At 46.5% G+C, this 20259-nt stretch overlaps 1 protein-coding gene across 1 annotated transcript in view; it reads left to right on the top strand.

Moving 5' to 3' along the window:
• Positions 1-2805: 2805 nt before the first annotated feature.
• The window catches only part of SLC8A2 (solute carrier family 8 member A2), a 137389-nt gene continuing 119935 nt past the window's right edge, over positions 2806-20259 (top strand). The window contains exon 1 of the mRNA XM_081868774.1: positions 2806-3104. The gene's annotated coding sequence lies outside the window, so the exon portion shown is untranslated. The remainder of the gene's footprint in view (positions 3105-20259) is intronic.

Raw genomic sequence — 20259 nt, 5'->3', positions numbered from 1 at the left:
ATGTATGTGCACACAGCTGGCTGACAGCTCAGAAGCCTGGGAGCATGGTTGAATAAAATCTCAGGAGAGCAAGCAGATGAATTATGCAAACTTGCTCCAATGTGCATAAGCTATGTTGTTGTTTAGTCGTTTAGTCGTGTCCGACTCTTCGTGACCCCATGGACCAGAGCACGCCAGGCACTCCTGTCTTCCACTGCCTCCCGCAGTTTGGTCAAACTCATGCTGGTAGCTTTGAGAACACTGTCCCACCATCTCATCCTCCGTCGTCCCCTTCTCCTTGTGCCCTCCATCTTTCCCAACATCAGGGTCTTTTCCAGGGAGTCTTCTCTTCTCATGAGGTGGCCAAAGTCTTGGAGCCTCAGCTTCAGGATCTGTCCTTCCAGTGAGCACTCAGGGCTGATTTCCTTAAGGATGGATCAGTTTGATCTTCTTGCAGTCCATGGGACTCTCAAGAGTCTCCTCCAGCACCAGAATTCAAAAGCATCAATTCTTTGGCGATCAGCCTTCTTTGTGGTCCAGCTCTCACTTCCATACATCATCACTACTGGGAAAACCATAGCTTTAACTATACCAGGTAACAAAAACTTATTTTTCAGGGCACCATGTTGTGATTGCCTTGGGCAATTTACATGTTCTATATCTATATATGTAGCGTGTGTTCACGTGCAAAGATATATACCATTATTGATATATAGCAGTGAGTGTTCAAAATCTTGATTAAAGACAATTAAATATCATGCACAAGATACACATGAAATGCTTTTTTCTCCAATCCAAGAAATGGTGCGGATCTTTAGGAATGTCTTTTAAGTAATTTTCAGATGTGCCAGCCCTTCCCTAACAAGGCAACCTCCAGATGTTTTGGACGGCAGTTCTCATCAGTCTTAGCCAGTTTGCACAGTTTTCTTCTCGGGGAGGAGGCATAAAAATGTTAAACCAGTTCTTTGGAGGTGGATTCTGAGCATCGGGAACACCCAAATGAAACAAATGGGGACAACTCCTCTCCTCCTTCATTTTTGCTCCCCACCAGCCCCCTGGCCCCAAGCCAGAAGCCAGAGACTAGTGCTGGTTAAGGTGTTTGGTGGACCTAGAACAGGCCCTAGCTGCACAGATGTGGGGCTCTGAGCAATGCCTCCTCCCTATAATCTTACAGGATGGATGGACATCTTCTAAGTGAAGAAGCAACGCTATCTGGAAATGGCCTTGCACTTGTTTTCGGCAGCTAGACTGGTGACTGGGAGCGGCTGCAGATACCACATAACACTGGTCTTGAAAGACCTACATTGGCGCCCAGTACGTTTCCGAGCACAATTCAAAGTGTTGGTGCTAACCTTTAAAGCCCTAAATGGCCTCAGAGGCCCAGTATACCTGAAGGAGCATCTCCACCCCCATCGTTCTGCCCGGAAACTAAGGTCCAGTCCCAAGGGCCTTCTGGCGATTCCCTCACTGCGAGAAGCCAAGTTACAGGGAACCAGGCAGAGGGCCTTCTCGGTGGTGGCACTCACCCTGTGAAACGCCCTCCCACTGGATGTCAAACAGAACAACAACTACCAGACTTTTAGAAGACATCTGAAGGCAGCCCTGTTTAGGGAAGCTTTTAATGTTTGACAGACTGGACTACCGTATTTTAATATTTTGTTGGAAGCCGCCCAGAGTGGCTGGGGAAGCCCAGCCAGATGGGCGAGGTATAAATAATAAATTATTACAATATTATTATTATTTTCTCCAGTTGCATGTTCTCCCCATTTTTGAATAATTTTTATTGATTTCAGATTTTCAGTACAAGATGTCTCAAGTCAATTAAAAAAACGCCCCTGTAAATTAACATAAACTGCAAAATAAACAGAGGCACTGCCTTTGCAAGTCTTTAAGTCACACGCTGCAGCTAGTTCATAAGAAAGGTACTGCGCGTTTACATACAATGAGCTAGTAAGAGTAATCCTCAGTCCTTACTTTTCCTTTTCCCCAGGGACCAACAAATTCTGTCTGATGGTTCTGTTGCCCAACGCTCTTTCTTGCCTTTGCAAAAGCCTTGGCCAATGAACCTTATTCCCATTTTACAGATAGAAGAACAGAGGCTGAATAAGAAGTGTGTGCATCCGTGCCCGTGCGGATAGCTGCCCAAGGCTAGCTAGTTCATGGGCCTGAGCTGGGGCTTAAACCAAAGGTTTTCAGCCTCATACCCAGCTGCCCACAATGGTCAAACCATCTTTTTATTTTTATTTTGAGGTGGATGCGACTCTCGCGTTCCTTCCTTCCTAAACACAACTTTAGAAGCAATAATGCGGAGATACCAACTCTCTAAATTTTGCTCTGTTAAAATGCCAGTCGCGCCCTCTCTCTCCAACGCCCCCTTCCCCAAATACATTGGATACGCTGTCCTGTCTGCGGGAGCTGTCCAGCGTTTTTTGGTGCTGAAATGGCTATTCTCTGTCCAGACTCACCGTGGTACTGATTTGCTGGGGGCGACGGGAGCTGCCCGGCTGCTCAAGTGGGTGGGTGGCTGGGGCTGCCCTGAGCAGAAACCTGGACCCGATCCGGGCATGGCGAAGCAGCAGACTTGGCGTTCTTCCACGCAGCTCTCACGCCTCGGCCACACTCCCTGGCAACGTGGGCTCTGCTAACCACCACCCAGCTTGGGCAGAGTTGCATCGCTTCCCTTTCCCGCTGGCGGCGGGGGTTTCCTTGCACCCCCTCCCACCCCATAGCTTCTTTCTGTGGGTCCTTCCTGAGGGTTCATTTCTCTCTTCCCACAACCTCCCCCCACCCCACCCCGCACCAGCGCTGCCCCTCCCCTTCTCTCCTCCTCCTTTCACCAGAGGCGGGCTCGCTCTCCATCTCTCTCTTGTCTCTGGCTCCGAGGAAGGGACACTCTCTGGCTGGTGGGGGCAGCGACCAGGATCTGGGGGCTCTCGGGCTTCCACCGCCACCCCCTCGTGTTAGGCACGGCTCCCAGCCCTCGCACAAGGCGCCCAGCCCTGCTGAAGAACAACGTGGGGAGGAGGAGGCGGGCAGAGAGAGAGAGAGAAAGACCATGGCGAGGAACTGACCGGCTTGGCTCAGCCACAGCTGTGGGGTCTTTCTGAGAGGAGGCGCAGAGGAAGGTAGGTGCTGGGGCGACGTGGGGGGGTCCTTTTCCGCTCACGGGGCAGAGGATCGTGTGTGCGTGTGTGCGCGTGTCGGGGTAACAGAGAGAGGGGTTCCTTTTCCTTCATTTCCTCCCCGCCACCCACCTACCCAAATCCCCTTTTCCTGCTTGGATTGATCCGATGGCGGGGGAGTAGTGTGTGTTGGGGAGCTTCTGGGTCGCTGGGTGATCCGCTGTCGATCAGGATCGGGACCACGGGCTGTCTTGAGCCTTCCCTCCCTCCCTCCCTCTCTGCTCCCGTTTACTTCTTACTCTCTCTGTCGTTCTTCATCGCCGCTGACTCTCGGGTCCTTTCGCGTTCCCTCCTCTTCGGGCACTGCGCGCCAGACACTTGCCGATTTGAGCCACAACCTGGTGCCGGTCAGCGATCGCCACATGATAGCACCCTCGGGGGCGGGTGGGGGCCGCGAGGCTCCGGCCTCCTGAGGGCATTCCCCACTACCTACCAGTTGTAGATCCGGTTATGTTGACACCGTTGGGGTAAAGAGAGATGGAGAGAGAGAGAGAGAGAGACCTCTTTGCCTCGCCCTGGAAATGTGTGCCGTTTTAGCCGTGCTTAGCTATGAAAACCACCCGCTATGAAAAATATATATGAAAAGAAATGAAAACCCAGCTCCAAAATTCCTGCTCACTTTAAAAAATAAAAATCTGGTACCATGGTGTCAAGATCCCGACCCGCCTTTTTAAAAAAACAATTAAAAATATTGTACCAAGATTCCTTTCTGTAATTGAATTCTCTCTCTCTCTCTTTTTTTTTAAATAATATTTATTACTTTTAAAACTTACAAAAAGGAAAAAGAAGAAAAAAGAAAAAAAAGAAAAAAACAACAAGAAAGGGAAAAAACAATACAATACAATATATAAACAATACAAAACACAACAGTAACCTAAACAAAACAAAACAAAAACAATTTAAAAACATACATCATACCATTTCAGTAGTCTATCTTTCATAAAAAATAAAAATCTGGTACCATGGTGTCAAGATCCCGACCCGCCTTTTTAAAAAAACAATTAAAAATATTGTACCAAGATTCCTTTCTGTAATTGAATTCTCAATAATATTATGATTTTTTTATTTTTTTTTAAATATCCATCCCACACTTTCCCCCTCCATCCTTCTTTATGTCCCCCATCTCACATATCTTTCTAGCTAGGACAGTTGCTATAGACAACCACCTTCAGTTTTGAAGGATCTCAGAAGATAATTCACCTCGCTTTTGCAGAGACATGCATGCGTTACCCACCCCCAAACTTTTTTTTAATTAAAAAAAATAATTATGATAAATAAGAATTATTTCTGGTTGCCGTTCAATATACTCTGACAGAGTGGAATAGGCGCGTGTGTGTCCCCACTCCCCGGTTCAGTCTAGTTCAGTCTGAGTGATTTGGGTTCCACAATGGCCGCATCCTGGACTACGAGAAACCAGCGCCGGGTTGGGAGAGGAGGCTGGATCCTGTACATAAACAAACTGAATTTTCGCATGACCAAAAGTAGTTAGTGGGACCTGAAGCCCTGCAGTTCCGAGGGGAGCAAGCCCCTTTCCCCTCTGGTTCAGCAACCATATTGAGCCATAAGTGTCTCAACACACCCTAAAAACCATCAGATGTTTATATGTTTCAGATTCCAAACCTGGGAGACGAGAGGAGATTTCCCCCTCCCCAGAAAACAATTCACATCAAATACACCTCTGCCCGGATCCCAAAATCAGGGGGACTTTTCCTCCTCAACTCCCTCCCCACATTAAGGGGGGGAGGGACTTTCCAAATGATGAAAGTGAGACGTGTAGGTGCCTCAAAGTGGGTACGGATTTGATGCTGTGCTGTGCTGTGCATCTTCAGATGTGACATATTTTTTTGCCTGCTCTATTTCCCACCTTCTCCCACCCCCAACTTGTAGGCAACTTGTTGGAAGCAAAGTCCATCACCCTGGGATGTCCCCTGGCAAGGACTGTCTCCCTAGGAGATATTTGTTTGAGATGGAGAGGATGATATATAATGATAATAATAATAATAATAATAAAAATGCACACTTCTTGGCTTGTCTCATGGCCCTGGCATGCCAATTCCAGCCCAGCACCCATTTTGCCAATCTCGTGAGTTGTCTTGTAGGGTAGACCAAGTGCTGGGGGAGTTGGGGGGCTGAAAGGAACTGGACGCAAACTTGTTCTTATTATAGCGCTTGTAACTATTGTGTCTGGTGGTGTCATGGTTTCGGTTGCCGGATGCAAGATCTGGGTTGGCTGACTGAGTGGCTTGCACTTACAGCAGTTCTCAACCTGTGGGTCCCCAAATGTTGTTGGACTACAACTCCCATCATCCCTGAGCTCTGGCCTTGCTAGCGAGGGGTGATGGGAGTTGTAGTTCAGCAACATCTGGGGACCCACAGGTTGAGAAAGGCTGCAGCTAGGAGATCCCTGAATCTGAGAGAGTCAGAGAAGGTGGCTGGAGGACTCATTCCCATGGCCTCTAGCCTTCTGAGGGGCTCTGTGCAGTTGTGTGTGTGTGTTATTATTGTTGGGGTGGTGGTCTTATTGGCAGAGCAGGAGACCCCACCAATGCCCAGCCCCATGATGTTCTGCTGCTTGCCTTGCTCAGTTTCCCCATCTGCACAATGGGCACAATAGGGAGAGGATTCCTTCCCCCTCTTTTGATCGATCCTGCTTATTTCTTGCTCTGTGTTTAGAATCTAGATGTTGAGATGGCTGGTTCAGAAAAGCTTGGGTGTAAGTTCCCTCCTCCAGGTTAAGCACAAGAGAATGATGAAAGCTGTGGGCATCTGATCCCGGTTCAAATCTTAGCTCTGCTGTGAAACTCACCAGGAGTCAGATCAGCTTGCAAGATCTAGTATTTGGGTGATGGTACAGAGCTCCCTCACAGAGTTGTTGTGAAGGTACGTCTTGAGGAAGGGCAGGATACCAGTGAAAATAATTTATTACAACATCTCCTAGAGGTGTGGTAAGACTATTTTATCTCTCTCCCTAACAAGCCGTTGATGGCAGGCAGAATGTGTCAGCCTACTTTTCATCTTTTAAGGTGTCTGTTAATATTTTATTCAAACCTGTGCATTGACTGGAGATGTGTGTTGTGCGTACCAGGCAGGTTATAGCAGTGCATGTACCAAAAATTCACCAGGTAGATCTACTGCATTTCATCAGTCGAGGGGGGAAAACTACACCTCTTGAATTTGCACCTGTAACGCCGCTGGTGGAGGCAAAGGAATAATTTTGGTGGTGATGGCAGGAAGGAGAATCATCTGCTTTAACTGGGATTTCTGTTCAACATTCCACACTCCTCTTAAACAGCAGGCAGTTACTTGTTGCTTGTCTTTCTAAACTAAAAAGCACATGTTGAGGTTGCATGATTGTACCGGCGGGTCCTGGGACGCTGCTCAAAGCCTAGGAGACATTTGTGGGTCCATACGTGTGACAAGGTGTATGTTTTATTGGGGTGGGGGGGGGGAGAGAGGAATGACTCTTATTCAGCACCGAGGGCCATGTCAGAAATAGACTATGAATCAGAGGGCCACTGCTAATTGTAGCTGCCAGTCATCCTTGCAAACATTCATTTGGGCCGCAATTCACTCTTGCAGCCATGACAGGTGTCAAACTGCCATCGTTCCTTGCAGTGCCGTTTTTATTCCACAACTGGGAGAAAACCAAGCTACCTTGGAGGCAGCAGAAATGATGGGGAGGGCAAACACACAGGGCTAGGAACTGGGCAGAGTTGAAGTGCAGAGGACATGGGCTTCTGGACGATCTCTCTAATCCTAATTCTGCACGAGCCAGAGTTGTGTTCCACTATTCAAAATAATAAGGGACGCAGGTGGCACTGTGGTCTAAACCACAGAGCCTAGGACTTGCCGATCAGAAGGTCGGCGGTTTGAATCCCTGCGATGGGGTGAGCTCCCATTGCTCGGTCCCTGCTCCTGCCAACCTAGCAGTTCAAAAGCACATCAAGTGCAAGTAGATAAATAGATACCACTCCGGCGGGAAGGTAAACAGCATTTCCATGTGCTGCTCTGGTTTCACCAGAAGTGGCTTAGTCATCCTGGCCAAATGACCCAGAAAAACTGTCTGTGGACAAACGCCAGCTCCCTCGGCCAGTAAAGCGAGATGAGCGCTGCAACCCCAGAGTCATCCGTGACTGGACCTAATGGTCAGGGGTATCTTTACCTTTTATTTGAAATAATTGATGGGGCAAAAAGTTCAGTAAGCTCTAGAGAAAAATGTTGACTTCTCCTAATCATTTTGCTCTCTTCATCCCCTCTATGAAAATATGGCTGTCATGCAACCATATAGCACAAAACAATGCAACCATGTGCACCAGATCCTTTTTTTAAAAAGTGTCTTTTCAAAAAATTAATAATTATACTTCATAGCAGCCTAGTTTCTGGACCGTCTTCAGAGGCAGCCCTACGTATAACGTGTTGCAGTAATCTAACCTAGAGGTTACCAGCGCGTAGATGTCAGAAGGCAAACTATCCCTGTCCAGATAAGGGCACAATTGGGCCACCAGCCGAAGCTGATGGATGGTACTCTGCACCACCGAGACCACTTCAGACTCAAGAGACAGTGAAAAATTCAGAAGTGCCCCCCAAGCTACCTGGTCCTTCAAAGGAAGTGGAACCCCGTCATCAATAGTCAGCATGGATTTCTGAAAAATAAGTCATGTCAGACTAACCTGATCTCGTTTTTTGACAGAATTACAAGCCTGGTAGATGAAGGGAACGCAGTGGATGTAGTCTACCTTGATTTCAGCAAGGCATTTGACAAGGTGCCCCATGATATTCTTGTAAAGAAGCTGGTAAAATGCAGACTTGACTATGCTACCACTCAGTGGATTTGTAACTGGCTGACTGACCGAACCCAAAGGGTGCTCATCAATGGTTCCTCTTCATCCTGGAGAAGAGTGACTAGTGGGGTGCCACAGGGTTCTGTCTTGGGCCCGGTCTTATTCAACATCTTTATCAACGACTTGGATGATGGACTCAAGGGCATCCTGATCAAATTTGCAGATGACACCAAACTGGGAGGGGTGGCTAACACCCCAGAGGACAGGATCACACTTCAAAACGACCTTGACAGATTAGAGAACTGGGCCAAAACAAACAAGATGAATTTTAATAGGGAGAAATGTAAAGTATTGCACTTGGGCAAAAAAAATGAGAGGCACAAATACAAGATGGGTGACACCTGGCTTGAGAGCAGTACATGTGAAAAGGATCTAGGAGTCTTGGTTGACCACAAACTTGACATGAGCCAACAGTGTGACGCGGCAGCTAAAAAAGCCAATGCAATTCTGGGCTGCATCAATAGGAGTATAGCATCTAGATCAAGGGAAGTAATAGTGCCACTGTATTCTGCTCTGGTCAGACCTCACCTGGAGTACTGTGTCCAGTTCTGGGCACCACAGTTCAAGAAGGACACTGACAAACTGGAACGTGTCCAGAGGAGGGCAACCAAAATGGTCAAAGGCCTGGAAACGATGCCTTATGAGGAACGGCTAAGGGAGCTGGGCATGTTTAGCCTGGAGAAGAGGAGGTTAAGGGGTGATATGATAGCCATGTTCAAATATATAAAAGGATGTCACATAGAGGAGGGAGAAAGGTTGCTTTCTGCTGCTTCAGAGATGCGGACACGGAGCAATGGCTCCAAACTACAAGAAAAAAGATTCCACCTAAACATTAGGAGGAACTTCCTGACAGTGAGAGCTGTTCGACAGTGGAATTTGCTGCCAAGGAGTGTGGTGGAGTCTCCTTCTTTGGAGGTCTTTAAGCAGAGGCTTGACAACCATATGTCAGGAGTGCTCTGATGGTGTTTCCTGCTTGGCAGGGGGTTGGACTCCATGGCCCTTGTGGTCTCTTCCAACTCTATGATTCTATGATTCTATAAGAGCAGGCAACCTCCCAGTCGTCCGGTCTATGGAACTTCCCACCAACAGAGCCTCAGCCTTATCTGGATTGAGCTTCAGTTTTTTGGCTCTCATCCAGGCCATTATCAAGGCAAGACAATGGTCCAGCACATCTTAAGGCAGCCCTGTTCAGGGATGTTTTTAATATGTAATGCTGTATTGTTTTTAATACTGATTGGGAGCCGCCCAGAGTGGCTGGGGAAACTCAGCCAGATGGGCGGGGTATAAATAATAAATTATTATTATTATTATTATAGCACATCCACTGCCAAACCTGCAGGTGTAAAGGAAAACTGGAGCTGTGTGTCATCAGCTTATTACCGACAATGGACTCCAAACCTCTAGATAACCCCACTCAGTGGTTTCATGTAGATGTTAAACAGCATAGGGGATAAAACTGAACCATGAAGAGCCCCACAGTGAAGGACCCATGGGGCCAAAGCATCACCCCCGCGAAACAACCATCCAAATAGGACCAGAACCACTGCAAAGCGCTGTCACCCCCAACTCAGGCAGCCACTCCAGAAGGAGACCATGGCTGATGGCAATGAAAGCCTGCTGAGAGGTCAAGGAGAATTAACAGCAACACATTTCACCTTTCTCCCGACAGAGATCATCATACCAAAGCAGTTTCCCAAACCGGGCCTGTACCCCTGATTGAAATGCATCTAGAAAATCAGTTTCCTCCAAGAGTGCCTGGATCTGGTCCACGACCACCTGCTCAAGAACCTTGCCCAAGAAGGGAAGACTGTCCACTTTGATTTTCCAATCCAGGGAGGGTTTGTTCAAGCCTCCTTCAAGCAGGCAAGAACCACTCCCTCTTGAAAAACGTTGAGGATTTTGTCCTCAAAACGCTTTGCAAACGAGTCACAGTGAAGTACTCTTGGTTCTACCTTTGGGCCAGACCGTAAGAGACTCCACACTACCTGGAAAAGCTCTACCGGACAGCACATTGAGGACACACTCTTTTTCAAGAAGTTTTTAAGAATAATACAATGTAAAACAAAAAGAAAAGAAACAACAAATATACAAAAATACAAAAATAAAAACAACTAAAAACACATAGAATTTCCATTTACTTATTTTCTTTTAACTTATTTTCCAGACCTCCTCATACCTCCCTTTCTTATATTCCAGTTCAAATTATTAATTCAGCAAATCCTCACCATTAGTTTTTACTTATTTCAAAACCTTATTTTCCATATCTCTTAAGCATTACAGCTGGAAACCACTTAATTTCTGTCCAACATCATTCTAACATTCATTAATTTTACAATATTTCTGCAAATAGTCTTTAAACTTCTTCCAATCTTCTTCCGCCGACTCTTTCCCCTGGTTTCGGATTCTGCCGGTCATTTCTGCCAATCCCATATAGTCCATCATCTTCATCTGCCATTCTTCCAGGGTGGGTAGATCTTGTGTCTTCCAATATTTTGCGATGAGTATTCTTGCTGCTGTTGTCGCATACATAAAAAAAAATCTGTCCTTCTTTGGCACCAATTGGCCAACCATGCCTAGGAGAAAGGCCTCTGGTTTCTTCAAGAAGGTATATTTAAATACCTTTTTCATTTCATTATAAACCATTTCCCAGAAAGCCTTAATCCTTGGGCACGGAGGACACATTCTTTTTTCCTTCTTTGCTGCCTTCGCTGCCACTAGGTAGGCTCGACGATGAGCCCTCAACACTGTGCAATTGCATTAACCCGAGCTTCCCTCCACTCGCGTCTGAGCTGTCTCCCAGCTTGTTTCCTCACCGTAAGCTCTAGTGTATCAGAAAGCCAAACTGGCTCCACGAAGTGGGCACTCAGGGGGCAACGACCCTAGCCAATGAGATGTTCTAGAGATCAGCAAGGGCTTTCACAGGAGTGCCAGTCATATCAGCTGGAAAATGCATTGTCAGTTTAAGGAGCACACTCCATGAGGCATATTTATGACCCATCAGCTGCAGTGGCTCTGAAAAACGATTGGACAAATTTGTTTAAGCAGCTGCCAGCTATGGAAGTGAAATGGACCCTCCATATTCAAGAGCACTATACCAGGTCGAGCTTTTAAAACCCTGTTTGTGAGTACCTGGATGGATGACTGCTGCAAACGGGCTAGATCCAGTACGTGACTTTTTATAATAATACAGTCATACCTCAGGTTACAGCCGCTTCAGAACTTCAGGTTGCATTTTTTTGGGTTGAGGATTGCCGAAACCCGGAAGTACCGGAACGGGTTACTTCCAGGTTTCGGCTGTCGCGCATGTGCAGACGTGCTAAATCACCCTTTGCGCATGCGCAGAAGCACCGAATCACAACCTGCATGTGCGCAGACGCAGGTTCCGAACGTTGTGAGTTGCGAACGTGCATCCCGCACGGATCATGTTTGCAACCCGAGCATCCACTGTAACTTTATTGTGAATGTACAACCTGTGTACAACGAAATTAACCGAGTCTCCCTCCCCACCCCCACAAACACTCAATCTCATTGCACTCTGAGTGCTTGTCGCACAACACACCAACTCCGAAAGTCAGTTGCACTATATTATTTTCCGTTCAGCAGCCTAACAGCCCACAGATTGAAACTGTTTTTTTAGCCTGTTGGTACGACTGATTATACTTCTATATCTCCTGCCCGAGGGTAGAAGATTAAAGAGGTGCTGGCCAGGGTGTGAATCGTCCCTGAGAATTTTTCTCGCTCTCCTAAGGCAACGGTCCCTTGCGATGTCATCTAGCGTTCTCAGGGGACAGCCCATGATATCATGTGCTGTGTTCACCACCCTCTGTAGAGACTTTCTGTCTGTGGCTGTCAAGCCAACGTACCACACTGTGATACAATATGTGGACCGGTAGAAAGAGGTCTTTTCTTAAACATTCCCAGGAGACTCTTGAAATAATTGTGCAGTGAATTGGGTTTGGGGGTGGGAGTTCTAATGGGAATTGTGTTCATCTCTGTCCATGCTCAGAGGTAAGAGCACATGCAGGCAGGCACCTAGAACATTTGGCTCTGCATGGCAGGCACATGCCAAACGCGGAAGAGCGACCCATGCTGCGTGCGAGATTTTTCCTGCCAAAATCCAAATCTGATACACCGCATGTCCTAGTAACAAGTCACAATCTGCTACTGAACAGCAGATGCGTATGTGTGAGAGTTGCCTCAGAGGAGGCGTGAAATAAATCTCTTTCATGCCTCCCCATCCTGCAGCCCAGAGGAGAGGAGAGGGGGGAGGGAGAGAGAGAGAGAGAGAGAGAGAGAGAGGTGATCCTCTATCCACCTTGCACCCATGTAATATTTTGTGCTGCCACCCCAAGGCCCATCTGGCTCTCACCCATTTCCCCAAGCTATAAATACCACGCTCTCTTAATCTCCCCTCCTGCGTCAATGCCTGAGGCTTCCTTAATCATGCTTTTGCGATCCCCCCCCCAGTTTCTCTCCCAGTTGCTGCTAATGAAGTACCTCAGAAATGGCAGAGTCGGTCACAACCTGAGAAAGGTTTATGGCCACCATTGCCTTGCAATCTCTGATCCAATTTGCCACCTTCCTCGGTGGAAGCAGAGACTAGGAAGCTCAGGTGAAAAAGAAGGAAAGAGGGAAGTTTCCCTCTTGGAAATCTGGACTCCCTCCCTCCCTCCCTCCCTCCCTCCCTCCCTCCCTCCCTCCCTCTGTCAATGCTAGAGAAGTGGAATATTGAACGTCTCTTGTTCTTTGGCTCTGAAGTCCCCTCGTTTTATATTGTTGTGTGCACCCCAGTTTCTGAGCATTGAGAGACTCTGGGGTTCCAGCGCTTACAAAGGATGAAGAGGATCACAGCATCAACCTTCCAACAGTTCTTGCTTCCCCATTAAGTTTCCAGGGAAGTCCCAAGCCACAGCTTTGAGTCTGGCAGAGAGCAGCACATATCTCTGTCTCTCCCTCTTAACTCAGGCACACCTCACTGCCAGTTCCTCCTCCAGCAAACACAACCCCCCACTTCTGACACCAATGTTGTGTGCACCTCAATCTCAGAGCATTGTTGTGTGCACCTCAATCTCAGCATTGCCTACACTTACTTAGGGTTCAGCTAACTTGGAATGAAGGTCAATGGACACTGTGGTATCTTTAGGATATAGGGTTTTATTTACACAGGTATACAACCTGAGCATAGGATGGGAGGGGCTCACAGCACTGACCCCCCAACAGATCTTACCCCCCACTCACTTGCCAGGGAAGCCCCAAGCTACCACTTTGGGTCCAGCACAAAGCAAAACACAACTCGGTGCCCTCAGCTTCCAGCAGTAGCCAAAACTCAAACATCAAGCTCTGGCTATGGTTCTTCTACCTTACAAGGTGATGTCGCTTCCAAGTGGATAAGGGAAGTTTCCCTGGCTTGTCTCTATGGCAACAGGGCAACCTTTTTGGATATGTAAATGGGTGTACTTGGCTGGCTAAGTCCACTACCTTAACAAAGAAACTGGTTGAGCTGGTATCCTCTTATTGCTTACATAGGACCCCAGGCATGGAAGAGACCTACGAGTGTCATCCAAACTGACACCCCACCCTACAGAAACAGTGTAAAATTTATGAATGCTAAAATGATGTTGGATTAAAAATAAGTGGCATTAGTGACAAAGTTAGAAAGAGTATGCAAAAATGAATTGATAAGGGATGAAAATATTTGAGTTGTAATATGTTAAGATACAAAGTTAACGATGATAATTGAAAGAGGGCAAGGATTTGCTGATTTGATTATGTAAATGGGAATACAAAAAGGGGAGGTGTGAGGAGGTCAAAGAAACAAGCTAATAAGTTTTAAAGTTAAAAAAGGAAAAATAGATTTTTTCTTTTTTCCCCCTATCTTTTTTTGTTTTTTGTATTTTCAAATCAAATATCTTTAATATGGTCAATGACCAGAAAGCAATTTATAAAATGACATTATAAGTAGTATTGTGCTACAAATAGCAGTGGAGATATGGCTAATTCACAGAATTGGTGCTTATATTTATAACCAGGTTTCGGCTTTTAAGGTTTTAAAAATTCACTTCAAATGTTACTACTGTTTATTATCGTTCCTTCGATGTTTACAATTTGAACTCCGTTGCTGACATCATTGCTCGTCTTATTCTTGTTGCAATGTAACAGTACTTTGCCACAGGCCTGATGGTTTCGGGCTCTTTGTCAGCTAAGAGGTGTCTGATATAGGTGTCGTCTGTACTATGGGGTATTTTCTTCAGAATCGGCTCAATCAGCTCTTTTCTTGAATCTCGATAAAATGGGCAGTATAAGATGACATGCCCGATGGTTTCGATTTCATTGCTGTTACAGGGACATAATCTTTGTTCAATCGGTATTTTGCTGTATCTTCCCTCTAGGAGAGCTGAAGGTGGAGCGTTAAAGCGGGCCCTGGAAAATGCCCATCGGTGTTTAGCGTTGTCAGGGGCTCAGGAGCAGAGGCACAGGGAAGATGGGTGATGGAGAGCGAGGGGGAGGAATCCGAGGGGAGCGTAGGAGGGGACAGTGGTCCGAGGGATTCCATGAGCCTCTCCAGAGAATCGGAAGATTCACAGAAGGGGGCGCCAGTGGCCAGGGGCAGGGGGGTCCCAAGGGGAACGCCCCAGGAGCAAGGGGGCAGCAGGGACTCCCAGAGCAGTAGTTGGAAATCAGGACCAGCTTCCCCACCAGAGCAGAGTGGGGGGGAAGAGTCCCAGGCATCGAGGCCAGTGCTTTCCCCACCAGGGAGAGAAGACGAGGCAGAGCCTACCACGCCTCCCTCGGAGAGTCGGACAACGGAAGGGAGGTCAGATCCGGCCAGTGTCACGGAAGAGGGAAGCAGTGATAGAAGTAGTGTAACGGTTAGGAGAAAGGTCACTGGGTTGGCGCGAGAGGCAAGTTCAAATGTACAGGAGCGCGGGACAGCAGAGAGTGAGGATTGGGAACCGGGTTCTAAAGCACGCCGGAGGCAGGGGGAGGAGCTAAGCGACTCAGCGTCAGAAGAGTCCAGAAAGGGCAATGCCCCAGCGGGCAGGAGGACCCAGAGGAGGAGAGAGCAGCGCAGAAGGTGGAGCAGGGCTAGGATCTTAAACTGGTGCGGAAGGGGAGGTGATTCAGACGGGACTTCGCCGATCTAGAGTCTAGACGTAGGGCTGCACGCTCTGGCTTTGAAATGGAAACTAAACTTCAATAAAGACTTTTGTACATAACATCAGCCTGGCATTGGTCCTCTGTGAGCTGGGACCTAGAGGCAGCTCTGACAAGCGTTGTGTAGAACTTTGAGATAGTTTGCTAGATGGGGCCTTTGGGAATTGAATAGGAGTTTATAAGTTATCAGAAGTTGATTACAGTCATTTGGGGCTTCAATGTCCCTGAGTCTTTCTTTGATTATGTTCTTGGCCCTTCCCCTTTCTAAACTTAATAAATATTCTGGGGAGAGACCATATGGGGCCAATTTCCTGAGAGTGCCCTTCGACCAACTAGATTGGAATTTGTCAAGAAGCATCAGGACTACTTTTTGTATTTTGTATTTTTCTTTTTTCCTTTTTGCTTTTCTCGCTGTATTTTGCTCTTGTGTATCTATGATTTTGATTTTGTAAAATCTCAATAAATATTTATATATATAAAAAAACAAACTGACACCCCACCCCAAGTATGTTTGTTTATGAACCATCATCAATGGATGTGCCTCTTTGAAGCTTGCATGGACCGAAAGGGTGTGGTCTGCAGGTTATGAGTGCATGGATCATTTTGTTTTGGTGTCTCCCATTTTCTCCATTTTCTATGACTTTTTTTTTTTTAAAAAAAAGTCCTTGTGAAATGTCATCAGTATTCTAGTGTGAATTTCTCCTAGCGCACATATCTTCGCATGACATTTTGCACGCACACACCCTGTCCACACATTTCTGTAGATGTTACTTGGACGGAGAACGGCGGCGCAAAATTCAGAGGCATGTAAATTTCAAAGAACAACTGTGTTTCAGTTTGCATCTTGTTTCCGGAAGGTGCTGCTTAGGTAGGAAAGGTGCCTGAAAATTGAACTGAATTGAATCTCTCTCCCTTACTGAGAAGACTCCCCACCTGGCTGGAGCCCAGCAGGTCGGGGTCTGGTCAGTGCCTGGACGAGGGACTGTCTGGGAGCCACATCTATGCCAACTTGCATACAAAGGTGCAAAAATCGAAGCATGGACAACAAGCCTTTGCTGGGAGCCACTCTGCATTCTAGGGAGGCTGACGCCGGCAGTCTGTGTCCTGCGCTTTGGAATCTGACATCCTCTTACCGGTGGTACATGACCCCAGTCAAGCTTGCTAAGATATATCACCTGTCTGATAATAAATGCTGGAAGTGTAAAGAGGCGGAAGGGACGTTCTTTCATCTCTGGTGGACATGTCCGAAAGTGAAGGCCTTTTGGGAAATGATCTATAATGAGTTAAAAAAGGTATTTAGATATACCTTGCCTAAGAAACCGGAGGCCTTCCTTCTGGGCATTGTAGACCAGAATGTGTTAAAGAAGGATAGAACTTTTTTTATGTATGCTACAACAGCAGCAAGAATTCTCATCGCAAAGTGTTGGAAGACACAAGATTTACCCACACTGGAGGAATGGCAGACGCAGTTGATGGACTATATGGAACTGGCGGAAATGACTGGCAGAATCCGAGACTTGGGAGAAGAAAAAATGGAAGAGGACTGGAAAAAATTTAAGGACTATTTACAAAAATATTATAAGCTGTATGAATGTTAAGAAAATGCACTTTTTAGGACATATTAGCCCCAGCAATGGTAATTAGGTGAAATGAAAATTAAGGCACAAGAAAAGAGAGGTGAAATTAAGAAAATCTTTATTGCATTATGTTTTAATCACAATATATAAGATCATGGTTACAATAACTTTGACTTTGGTAACATGAAATTGAAAGATACAATAAGTAATGAATTGAAAGATACAATAATGAACTGAAAGATACAATAAGTAATGAAATAAGATAATAAATAGCTGAAGACTTTGTATTATGAATATTGGGTTACAAATATATTGAAATGGGTAATACGACAAAATGAAAGATACAATAAGCGACGAAATAAGATAACAAAATGCTGAAGTTGGTATTATAAATAATGCAGATTCGGGAAGATGTGGGGAAGTCCAAAAGATTCTGTAAAAGAAATATGATTTATGAAACTTTTGTATTTTATTCTTTGTTCTTTATTATTCTGTAAAACTAATAAAAATATTAAAAAAAAAAAAGGAATCTGACATCCTCTGTGCCATTTTGCAAGCGATCCTGGGACACAGGTTTGCAGGGCACAGGGTGGCAAAGCAACTGGGCCGTTCCTTGGCCGTGAAAATGCGTCTGTTTCTCCAAACGCGGAACAACACCCTGCTGAGTTAGAAGGTATTACACTGCACACCTCTCTAATGAGGCTTTGCTGATTCGCAATCCCCTTTGGACGCCAGCCTGCGAATTAGCGAGAAAAAGATCCATTTAATTTTGCCTAATTTACCCCCCTCCCTCGCCCCCACCCCTTTGTTGTGAGTCAAATCTGCGTTAATCTCTCGCTGCCTCCTTTTCTGAAGTGGAACGCGGTTCGCTAGGTAAGCCATTCTCTTTCCGCTGGACAATGCTGTAGGGCTTGGTAATTCTCCTTTATCTAGTACGTTTCCGAGCACAAATCAAAGTGTTGGTGCTGACCTTGAAAGCCCTAAACGGCCTTGGTCCAGTATACCTGAAGGAGCGTCTCCACCCCCATCATTCTGCCTGGACACTGAGATCCAGCGCCGAGGGCCTTCGGGCGGTTCCCTCACTGTGAGAAGTGAGGTTACAGGGAACCAGACAGAGGGCCTTCTTGGTGGTGGCACCTGTCCTGTGGAACGCCCTCCCACCAGATGTCAAGGAAATAAGCAGCTATCTTCTCTTTAAAAGACATCTGAAGGCAGCCCTGTTTAGGGAAGTTTTTAATATTTAATGCTGTATTGTTTTTAACACTCGATTGGGAGCCGCCCAGAGTGGCTGGGGAAACTCAGCCAGATGAATGTGGTATAAATAAATAAATAAATAAATAAATAAATAAATAATCCATAAACCCCGGGAGCTGTGTCTTCTGGGCTCCAGGAGCAAATCTCGATAGAAGCTGCAGCCCTGGCAGCTTGCAATCACTCCCAAAAACATCAAGAAGAAAATGTGTGGCGGGTGAGGAGCCTTAGAACTTTAGGCTGATTGTGGCTGCAAACTCTTATCTGGCCCCTGGGACGCCCCTTCCCTAACCACACCCCCACCAGCCCTGCTCTGCACCCACCTTGATTGGTTTTGCCTGGCTGGAATTTGTCCATGACCTCTGAGAATGCCTCTTCATTTTTTTACTCAGTTAAGGGTATTGTACTTTCTTTTCTTTTCTTTTTTTTTTGCACAGTTAAGTGTTTCTCTCTCTGTGCTAACTAGGTAAACTTTGCTTCAGTTTCCCACCCACTTTGACCTCTGACCTGGTGTTATGTACTGAGTTGAATAGGATCCAAAAGGCAGCAGTCTGATTGGTCCTAGAACAATAGGGTCCAGCGGTCTGATTGGTCCACAGGAGCCACCCAATCCAGCTCCAGGTGGAAGTGAATCTGCAACCTGATTGGCCTGCAGGTGAATCCCAAAATTAGCCAATCACGTGGGGCCCATTGTGTAAATAGTGTATATAAAGCAGACATTCTGGGGGAACTTCCATTCCTCCTCACCACTATGAGCTGAATAAAGAGCATGAAATCAACTCTCGACTCCGAGTATATTTCACCTGGCATGTGGCCCCTGGAATTTTCCCCAGAATAAAATGTGGCCCCCTGTTGAAAAGGGTTCCCCGTCCCTGGTTGGTCTACAGCTGTGCTGCTGGCTGGGGCCTCAGGGGAACTGTAGTTCAGAACTGGGCTCAAGTGGCAAAAGGCTGACCTAAAGAACACCAGCATGGACATTGGAGAGAGGAATGATGGGAGTTGTAGTCTAACAGCATCTGGTGGGCCACAGGTTCCCCATCCCATAATCTACAGAGGCCCTCTTCTGAGTATTACCACCACATGACGAATGCTGTCCCGAGAGACGCTCTCCTGCTGACTATTTTAACACATTTTCAGTGCCAAGTGAATACTTGGTGAAATAAATCACCCCAGGCCTTTTAAGACCTTTGAACACCAGATTTAGCTATTTATTTAGCACGATGTTGTTTTGTTCTCTGCACACTGATGGTGATCGGTCCGTTTCCAGCTATTCTGGGGTGTGTGCGGCTGCGCTCTGTTGACGGGTTTGCAGAATCGGTTGCTGATGGGCTGAGAGTCCCAGGTGTTTGTTGCATATTGGGCTAGATATTTTATTGCTGAATTCTTGCTGGCTTGGATTTTATTGGTTTTCTTGTTTGAGTTGCCGACTTCATTGCGTGTTTAATTTTGTTCCACGCTATCATTGCCTGTCGCCGAGAATATATATCTTTTCTTTATTTATTGGGTGACTAATAAAATGGGAGTAGCAAGGAAATATATAAAATTTCACGGCTGGTGCCGGTGCTCAATGGATCTTGCATCCCCTGGATATATCCTGTCTGTTTAAAAGGCCAGCCTGATCCTTCTGTGTTTAGAAAGGCTTTATAGAATCAGATAATTGTACGTATGGAAGGGACCCTGCCATCTACACATTTAAAGCACATTCAAATAATTCTGGGAACCGTAGTATCGCTGAAGAATTGATGCTTTTGAATTATGGTGCTGGAGGAGACTCTTGAGAGTCCCATGGACTGCAAGAAGAACAACCTATCCATTCTGAAGGAAATCAGCCCTGAGTGCTCACTGGAAGGACAGATCCTGAAGCTGAGGCTCCAAGACTTTGGCCACCTCAGGAGAAGAGAAGACTCCCTGGAAAAGACCTTGATGTTGGGAAAGATGGAGGGCAGAAGGAGAAGGGGACGACGGAGGACGAGATGGTGGGACAGTGTTCTTGAAGCTACCAGCATGAGTTTGACCAAACTGCGGGAGGCAGTGGAAGACAGGAGGTCCTGGCGTGCTCTGGTCCAGGGGGTCACGAAGAGGCGGACACGACTAAACGACTAAACAACAAATGATTCCCCAGCACCCTCAACAAACTACAGTTCCCAGGATTCTTTAGGGTGGGGAAAAAGCGTGCTTTAAATGCTTGGCGAGAGAAAGCAAAGCAAAGCCAAGGGTGCTGTGGAGTCCCCTAGAAAGGGGGTCCCCCTAATTGAGCCAGGATTCCCTGGTCAG

This window comes from Podarcis erhardii (genome assembly GCF_964252035.2).
Source record: "Podarcis erhardii genome assembly, chromosome: 7".
Classification (NCBI taxonomy): Eukaryota; Metazoa; Chordata; class Lepidosauria; order Squamata; family Lacertidae; genus Podarcis; species Podarcis erhardii.
This window is presented reverse-complemented; position numbering and strand designations above follow the sequence as displayed.